The 10124-nt window shown below is 36.5% G+C and overlaps 1 pseudogene; it reads right to left on the bottom strand.

Annotated features, from left to right (window-relative positions):
• The window catches only part of LOC107676130 (WD40 repeat-containing protein SMU1-like), a 32545-nt pseudogene extending 23198 nt beyond the window's left edge, over positions 1–9347 (bottom strand).
• Positions 9348–10124: the final 777 nt, after the last annotated feature.

Here is a 10124-nt window from a genome sequence, read left to right as displayed (position 1 = left end):
TGCGTATTGCGTATTTGCTGAATGCTGACGGCAAACGAGAAAGTATTATAATGTTTGCCTTTCTATTATATAAAAGCAACAGAACTGTTAACGACGACAGCGAACAAAAGGGAGAATGTGAGCACTGTGTGTTTAGGCGCTGCCGTTCTAAGCGCCGTCAAAATAAAAGTCCGGCTACGAACGCATCAGCCAAACAGAAAAACTTATCGGCCGATGCCGATATTTGAAAAATGCCAAATATCGGCCGATATATCGGCCTTGGCGATATATCGGTCGACCACTACTCTCATCATCCATTTCTGGTCTCCTAGCAAGGATAGTGATATGAAATACGATCGGGAGTCTGCACAGGGTGTTTATTTTGAAATTAACAGGATTTTGTGACTTTTATTTTGCATTTTCTGTGCAGCTTGGATGCAGCATCTGTCAAAAATAGACTAGGCACCTATCTTTAGCGAAGTGGCGCAGAAAGTCGCTTCTGAAACGTGCCGTGGCACAGCTTGTGTAACGCAAGCATTGACTAGAGTGGCCGTGATCAGCTCCGGTGGACGCGTTGCAGACGTGTGCAGTGTAAATCAGGGGTTAGAAGTGTTGCAATCAAGTCAAGCAGGATTTTCTGAAAAAAAAAAAATCAAATGTATACCTCAGTGGCTTGGGGTAACTCAGTTTTACAGAATACATCAGGCCAAGAAGGGTAACACAACACATGCATTGCAACACTGGACAATCCTGACAGAACCTCAACACCTTTCAAGAAAGAACTGCCATCTGGAGAGCCCCCTTGTAGGGTCTTCTTGGGCTATTTCCCGATCAGTGTCCTATAACACAAAACAATAAAATGCATATTGTGCTTTTTTGGTTGTTTGTTCATTAAGGGGGTAAAAACGCAAAAAGACAACAAAATATGTCAGGCTCAACTTTAAAACATGTATAAAGCTCACTGATGGAGACATCCAAGCAGTCATTAATCTAAATCATTCAAACAAACAAACAAAAAAAACTTATTTTATTTAAGATTAGTAATTATATTTTCAAATTTGCTCTTCCCACTTAATATAAAAGTAATTTCAAAGCGAACAACACAAAATTTAGCATATTCACTCACCTGGTAATGTGGAAATGTGCAATCAGATTGTCAGTGTTCTCTGATACTTCCCACTTAATATAAAAGTAATTTCAAAGCGAACAACACAAAATTGACCATATTCACTCACCTGGTAATGTGCAATCAGATTGTCAGTGTTCTCTGATAGGAAGACAATCAAGCTGTGATCCTGAGTACAAACAGAAATAGAAATTCATGTTAATATTAAAAATAAAATAAAATGCATGACACAGTAATGACAGTGAACATCTAAGATTTAAATGCTAAAACAAGTTAGCAGAATTTTCAGTAAACATCAGTATACTTTACTGTATGAATTCAGTATACACAAATTCTTATCAAAGATAAAGTTAATCAGTCAAGAGCAGTGAGTGATATTTTTCTGTTTTGTGTTGATTAACATTAATGACAATACACAGATTGAATATACTTACAGACATTCCGTTTTCTGTTTACATTCACTTAGGTTGTAAACGACTGTTTATGTAAACCTGTCCTTGTGTGTATTCGACAGTTTAAGAGTGATTAGCTGTGAAGATCTTAGTTCAGCATTCGCGCTGTGCGACAGACTTTCTGTGCGTGTGCGCAGAAACACCGTCAGGACAGCACGTGAGTATAATCATTTGAAGGTTAAAACTGGAATGGCTATAAAACGCTTGTCTGCCGATATATACGCCCACAACTACCACTACAATGCTAACATATGATGTGTATGTATGTCGTGTCATGCAGTATGTTGTAACGAATGCACCAGAACTGCCACTGGTACAATTTACGATCAAAGGCAATCTGTGGAGAAATTTTATTTGTTCACGATCTAATATCGCACCATGTGTTTGGGGTGTGTCAGATGGCGAAATATAACTACTGTGGACCATCCTTTTTTTGCACAGACCAAACAATCTGCCACTCACCATTATTTAACATTTATCTCATAAAAGTAACTGTACAATGTGTATTTTGGTCTCACAAAAGACTCCGGAGTGCACAAACATGTTTAACAGTGCTCATTCGATATCTAGTAAAGTGCCAAATAAAAAAAATCAGAAACGTGTATATTCAGGATATATGATAAAGAAAAGCTCTACTTAACAGTTACTTACCTTAACCGTGGATGAGAAATCCTCTTCTGAGATCTGGTTTTCTAAAATGGCCACAACAAATTGCGTGTTTCAAAGTTAATCCAGTTCGTCACGTGGTATCCGCTTGGGTCCTAAAAAATTGTGTTAATTTGACTTTTTTTTTATTATTGTTGACTTTACTCGAAATTACTTGTTGTTTTTCTTTATTAATTAAAGTAAATCATAAACTCAGTATGTTATGTAACATTTGTAGCTTTAAATTAAGTAATGTGCAAAACTGAATTTTTTTAAGTAGAATCTGTTTATTTTAATGAGTCACATTTGCTGAGGGCAGGCATCTGCTTGGGTCCTAAAAAATTGTGTTAATTTGACAAATTTTTTTATTGTTGACTTCACTCAAAATTACTTGTTGTGTTTCTTTATTAATTAAAGTAATCCATAAACTCAGTATGTTATGTAACATTTGTAGCTTTAAATTAAGTAATGTGCAAAACTGAATTTTTTAAGTAAAATCTGTTTATTTTAATGAGCCATATTTGCTGAGGGCAGGAATAATTTTTTACAGTGTAGGTTTAAGTTCTACTACCTTTCAAATCTCTACACGTTCCGGTATATATGACCAATAACGTTTCACTCAACATAGATGGTTTTCTTAATATCAGTTTTAATTTCTGATTTGTCATTTTGAAAAATATAAATGATACAGTTTCAAATGGACTAATACTAGAGATTCTGTACAATTAGAAACCCACAGTAGACTACAAGTGGAAATGCTGATCAGTTAATTGAAGGGCCATACCTGTATCTTTCCATCCTGAGCTCCAGAGGCGATCATGTCAGAGTCGTGACTTACTGCCAGACACAGAACAGCCTCATCCATCATCATGAAATTATCCTGAGCTTGGTACTTCAGATCCTACTCACACAAGAAACAAACAAACAAACAGGCAGACCATCAGACATCACATTTAACCACACACAATGACATTACATCATGTTATAATAAAAAAAATAAGATTTTCAGACATTGTTTAATTAGGGAAAATTAAATAGCGTAAGAAAATACACCCACATGATGGGTTGACAGAGGTAGTAAGGTTCTTTATTATGTCTACCAGAAAGAAGAACTACAACCACAACATATTATATCCCATATTATTCTGAGTCTCATACTGTACACTCAAATTCCCCAGTAGTAGTGGAAGTCCACGTCTGAGAATGGGGCAGGATTTATTTTGGGCCCCAACTGCCTCAACTCAACCTAATAGACGTCATAGAGTGTTGAAGTGACCCATATTCTATACCCCTGAGGTTTTAGTAGAAACCAAGGTTCTCCCAACAGAAAAATTAAGCCACACTAAATGTGAGATTTTACTTTTTGCCCCCACAAAACAGGCCTAGGACAGCATATGTGCGTTGCCTCTTTCATGCATCAAGGAGATGATGTTCTTGAGCTGTGTAGTTTAGAAGATCAGGCTTTGAGAATACAGAGATAAATATAAACTGAATCTGTTAATATATAATTACTTATATATATACATTACTTTCAATTTATAATTATATTTCAAGGCATTTTAGTAAACATACTGCATATTTGTCAGAGAACCTTGGAAGAACCTGCTGGAAAGACAACCATCTCTGCTACACTCCATAAATCGGGTATGGTACAATGATTATATGAAGTCGTTTATCAAAAGGCAAATGAAAGTCAAGTTTTTTTTTTTGAAAGAATTCAAAGAGTTTTATTGTTCATTTACAACAAATCATTTAGTACAGTTAACAACTTTCATAGCTTCTGTTATTCTTTTGGTGATGATAACCAATTTAATTCTCTCTCCCCATCGTCTGACAAGCAGTTACAGTACCCTCATGAATCATTTGTCTGGCAAGCATTTCTCCCTGGATGAACGCCCATCATCTAAAGCTAAATATATTGAATACTGGTGTGCTGCTGTTCACCCTGGCCAAGAACTACCCTTGCCAGTGCCTTGTCAGCTCAATGATTTCATCTACACAGAATGCCAAAAACCTTGGTAACACATTGGACAAAGACCTGTCATTAACAGCCCACATTCTAACAAATGTCAGGACAGGATACAGATCATTTGCAGAGTCTACATACATTTCTCAACAGAGAAGCTATTGAGATTCTGGTAGAGAACCTGGTATGCTCTTGTCTTGACTGCGGCGACTCACTCGTGACTGACCTCACGGCACATTTAATCAAACATCTGCAGCTCATCCAGAACGCTACAGCCCAGCTGATACTCAACCTTCCCAAGTACACTCACGTTTCACCTCTGCTATGCTCTCTCCACTGGCCCTCTATACATGATAAGATATATATGGTAGAATATACACTATTGGTCAAAAGTGTTTAATAATTAAGTTTTTTAATGTTTTTGAAATAAGTCTCTTGTGCTCACCAAGGCTGCATTTATTTAATCAAAAATACAGTAATGTGAAATATTATTGCAATATAAAATAACATTTTTAATGCAATATAAAATAACTGTTTTAATGTTTTAAAATGTGATATATTCCTGTGATGTCAAAGCTGAATTTTCAGCAGCCATTACTCCAGTTTCACATGATCATCCTTCAGAAATCATCTTATAATATGCTTAAGATTTACTTATTATCATCAGATGTTGAAAACAGTCTTTGTTGATTAATATTTTTGAAGAAGCTGCGATACACTAACATTCAAAAGCTTGGGGTAAGATAAAAAAAATAAAGCTGCATCGAACTGACCAAAAGTAACACATCAAAAGACATTTATAATGTTTCAAAAGATTTCTATTTCAAATAAATGTTGTTCAACCTTTCTATTCATTAAATAATCCTAGAATCAGCATATTCGAATTATTTCTGAAGAATCATTTGACACTGTGGATGACGCTGCTGAAAATTCAGCTCTGCCATCACAGGAATAAATTACATTTTGAAGTATATAGAAATAGAAAACAGCTCTTTTAAACTGTAATAATATTTTAATATTACTTAAATATAGTATAAATTATTACATCATTATTATATAAGAAAGCATTTTTCCTAATATATGTGAAATACAGTTTATTTGATGGGCAGTATATACTCACCTTCCGAATTTTACCAGTGGTGCAGTTCCAGACTTCAATGAAACCATCAACAGAACCAGTAATCAAGTACTGTCCATCGGGAGAGAATCGCACACACTCTATCGCTGAGGAAATACATCAACTTCGCGCTGTCGATCGCCGGATCGGCTTTCACCGTGGACGAAGCGGAGTCCAGCCCGGGATTGTCACATGTGGTAGCCGCAGGCATCACAATATGATAAGGGATGGAACATTTCCGTTACACGCTTGAGGAATTCGGCCAAATCACAACACACTGGATAGCTGGCCAATCAGAGCACACCTCGCTTTTTCAGACCGATGAGCTTTGTAAAAATCGACGCGTTTCAGAAAGGCGGGGCATAGAGGAGAAACAATAATATACAGTATGTGGAATATAATGTGTTTTTTTAACCTTAAACCGCATAAACACATTTCATTACACCAAATACACAAAATAATGTTCTTTTTAGCAGCATCATATGACCCCTTTAAAACAATTGCACCACCTTTTCCAAACAGTAAGAATAATCATTTATAATGCACTGTTGTGTTTACACCTTTATGAGGCGACTGAGCTGAGTAGGGAAGCGCTCTTCCTCCATGTCCTTCAATGCACCTTTGCCCCGGAACAGTTCAAAAGGCATACCTGGAGGTAAGAGACCCTGGTGCTGCTGCCACTTCAATGACTTCAAAGACAAAGTGTGGGAAACAGAGAAAAAGAGTAGAGGATGTAAAGTTGAAAAAGAAAAAGCCAGGTAATACTGCTCCGGTAGTAGAGTCTTTTTTTACTCACCAGCATTGCTAATGAGCCAAACTGCCTTAGTGCTTTGGTTTCCTGTAACCTGTATAAAGCCCCCTCACATATACGGCCCTATAAAAACAAAGGGTATGTGATGCATGCAATACAATAGATATATAGAATGCAAAAGGATAGGCCAAAAAAGACAAAAAAGCTAGCAAACCTGGCCCAGAAGAGCCATGAGACGAGAAGGTGGCACCAAACAGACTTCTCCTGCAAAAGCTTGAGCGATAGCCAGCCTGCGCTTCTCTTTACTGCTGCCCACTGGATATGCCTGTAGGCCAGTGGCAAGACAAATAAAAGAGTAAATCATTGTTACATAAAAATAATAGCCATCTTATTTTTTTCCACTTTATTTTTAAGAGTGGGTGATGCCTTTTGTAACTTGAATGTGCCTGGCTTCCAGTGTGATACATTCCGTTAAAATAAAAAGTATTAAGGTTTACATTTTTGAAAATGAAGAATTTAAGACATAAGTATCAGCATTGTGACTTGCAATGTAAAACAAATCTCTCTCTCTCTCTCTCTCTCTATATATATATATACAGTGCCTTGCAAAAGTATTAATTTTTTCATGTTTTGTTATGTTGCAGCCTTATGTTAAACTGCTTTAAATTACTTTTTTTCCCCCACAACATTCTACACTCCATACACCATAATGACAAAGCAAATAACAGGTTGTTAACATCTTTGCAAATTTATTCTGGGACAGTTGAAATTTAGCTCAGGAGCATTCATTTTGCTTGTAAATGTTACCACACTTTGAGTGAAGTTAACTTGTGTCAAATTCAGTTGAGTATGATTTGGAAAGGCACACATGTTTTAATTAAAGGTCAAACAGCTGAAAATGCATATTAGAGCAAAGACCAAGCCCTGAGGTCTATAAATAAATAAAGAAAGAACTGCCTGTAGAGCTCAGAGACAGGATTGCATCAAACCAAACATCTGGGGAAGAGTTCAAAAAAAAGTTATGCTGCATTGAAGGTTCACAGAAGCATGTAGCCTCCATTATCCATAATGGAAGACAGCCTGTTCCCAGAGAACTTCAGGACCACCACCATCGACTCGTCAACTCCTGACAGAAGATGCACAGATGAAGAAAAGAGAACGGACACATGCACTGACAGCATCTGCTAACTTTCCCATCAAGATACACAGGCTTTCTGCAGGTTTCACGAAGGTAAGCTTAAGACTTTTTTTTAAAAAGACAAAGGGAAGGGAACACAATATGTCAATATGGTCTCTAAATGTAAATGTTTTGCATTAGCAATACTTTAAAGTTTGATTCATTTTACAAAAAAAAAAAAAAAAAAAAAGCACCTAAAGCACCCTTAGACTGTGAGAAACAAGATTGTCTGGTCTGATGAACCTCAATTCCAAGCATCACGTTTTAAGGAAACCAGGCACTGCTCATCACCTGCAGAGTACTATCCCAAAAGTAAAGTGTGGTAATAGCAGCCTCATGTTGTGGGCCTGTTTTTCAGTGGCAGGGACTGCGGGACTCGTCAGAGTAGAAGAAAATCTCAGTGTACCAAAATATAGAGATAACCTTAATGAAAACCCAGTCCAGATTTTGCTTTGCAATTATGGTGTATGAAGTGTAGATTGATGAGGGGAAAAAAATAATTTAAAGCAGTTTAACATAAGGCTGCAACATAACAAAACATGAAAAAAATGAAGGGGTTTGAATACTTTCGCAAGGCACTGTATATATATATATAACACTTATAATTATCAATGTCAATTTTACAAGATAATTGTATTTTACAACTGTAATATATTTATAATCTTCATTTTTTTAATTAGTTTCATTTTATTTTGTAACTTTCAGGAGGATGAACTCATTTTTGTAACAAAACTTTTTATCACAAGAAAATAATATTTTCCTGAATTATTTTTTACTTGTTTCTTTTGTACAAAAAAAAACACTTAATAGAAATATATAATATTTTAACATGGAAATGTGATTACATGTGAAAAATTATAGAAATAACTTAAAATCTCAAAGGGTAATTCAAGCAAATATTTTACATTTGAGGGGTAGGCTACAGCTGACCAAAAAGTGTGGCAACCCAGCACTAGAGAGTAAATCACCAATATTTATTTCCCAGCCATTTATATGTCTAAAAATCTCACCTAAACCATTAATCCAATTACTGAATGATACGATTTAAACACTTACTTCTTGTGAGTCAAAACATGGTTTTGTGAGAAGGGTCTCCAGGTGTGAGTAGCGCTCAGGTTGAGTGTGCTTCAGCATGATCATGGGATCCGTTTGCTTTAGTAAACATTGAGCAGCTCCCAGCTCACCCAACTCAACCATCTCCAGCACAATCTACACATACACCCAGACTTCACTCAGTTCATTAGGAAAGCAGTATGAACACAACCTGAATAGTATAGCCTGCATAAAGACAATTTCTGCACTTGAGATATGCATGAAAGCGATTGAATTGTTATGACACTTTTATGACAAATTTTACCTGTTCGTACAGGTCAATGAGCAGCTTGTCAGGAAGTTTCAGATACTGGATTGCTAGCAGCACTATATCCCATTGCCCGTTGTTGATATCATTGATGAAGCTTTCGATGCTGTCGACTGTGTGGAGCGAGACAGCTGTCTCCTCTTGAAGCATCGCCAGAGTGCGATGCAGATTATTTTCCTTCAGGTATTGCATGATCAGACGAATCACGCTGCAAAAAGTGACCGGCGCCGTTAATACGAGATGTCACCTGAACTTTACGAAAACGGTATCTGTATTTCACTGCAAGGTTTAATCGACATTACTTTTACTAGCTGTTGGGGTTGTGAAAAAAATGTCCTTAACTAAATATGCTGAGAACGGTAGCGGTTTTAATTATTAAATTCTACTCGAAACTTTAGTTTAGCGCAGTGACTGATGAATGTTTATTGTATTCCCGATATCATCCAGTTTGTGCTATTGCAAAAATGATTCCAAATCACAAGCTTCGTTAGGTGTATCCGTCCATAATAAAACATTTGTATTCCGTTTCTTTTTCTGGAACCATAAGATCATTAAATGTAGTAATGGTTAGAATCATATCCATTCCATTAGAAGTGAATAACGCTTTACTTACTCTGCTGATTCCACTTCAGGGTCCATGGCTGCGAGTTTGTCGATGAAATCGGCGTCTAGATATATCGTGCGAGCCTTCGCCAGCGCTGCGTTGTGTGGTCCTCAGCCACGTGAACACCGTGTGGCCGTGACCGCCCAATACATTGTATTGTACGTTGTATTTATTGCTCACACGTCTGATATCACGGTAACCTCATTTTTTTAATGACACGTCTGGAGAAATTAATGGGGAAAAAACCCCGCAACGTTGCCATAAGGTGCCGAGAGACCGAGCAGGCAGATGGTGCATCAATGCCATAAATAGCTGATGTATTATAAGCAGCACAATATGGTTCAATCAATCATCATTTATAAGGAGCAAGTACGCAACTGTACAGACGCTCATCATCTTTAACAGAATATATAAAGATTTGGTATTTTAGCAATCATCAAATGCCATTATCCATTTTTGCAATAGAATACAGAAGAATCTATTTAGAATACAGAACACATCACAGGTGTCGCACCCCAGCATGGGTGTGTTATGGCAAGCCGTATTAACATAGTATCTGTTAGTTTACTAATAACAGCCTACTTATTTTTCAGTTACTACTACGTCGTTTAGTTGTGACTAGTCTTTTTCACTTTAACTATTTATTAGAGCTACTAGTTATTCCAATTGTCTATTACCTATTCAAGTAGATGTTACTACTTGTTGCTTTCCTTTCCAAAGAATTTAGGAATCTGTTTTGATTGCTTGCGTTTAGCTAATAGTTTTACTATTACAAACACACCTGCAACACTAGTATCAAATAAGATAGTTACTGGTAAAACTGTAATATACATCAGCAACAATTGTAATTCAGACTCTAGTCAGAAATGTTTATATCTGAACCAGATAACCATGCACTAAATTCAGTGGTAAATAATAACTACGTGTCATAAATAAGATTATGACTA

The sequence above is a fragment of the Sinocyclocheilus anshuiensis genome, unplaced genomic scaffold, assembly GCF_001515605.1.
Source record: "Sinocyclocheilus anshuiensis isolate Anshui unplaced genomic scaffold, SAMN03320099.WGS_v1.1 scaffold3437, whole genome shotgun sequence".
Taxonomy (NCBI): Eukaryota; Metazoa; Chordata; class Actinopteri; order Cypriniformes; family Cyprinidae; genus Sinocyclocheilus; species Sinocyclocheilus anshuiensis.
The sequence above is the reverse complement of the archived record's forward strand: the minus strand, read 5'-3'. Positions and strand labels throughout refer to the sequence as shown.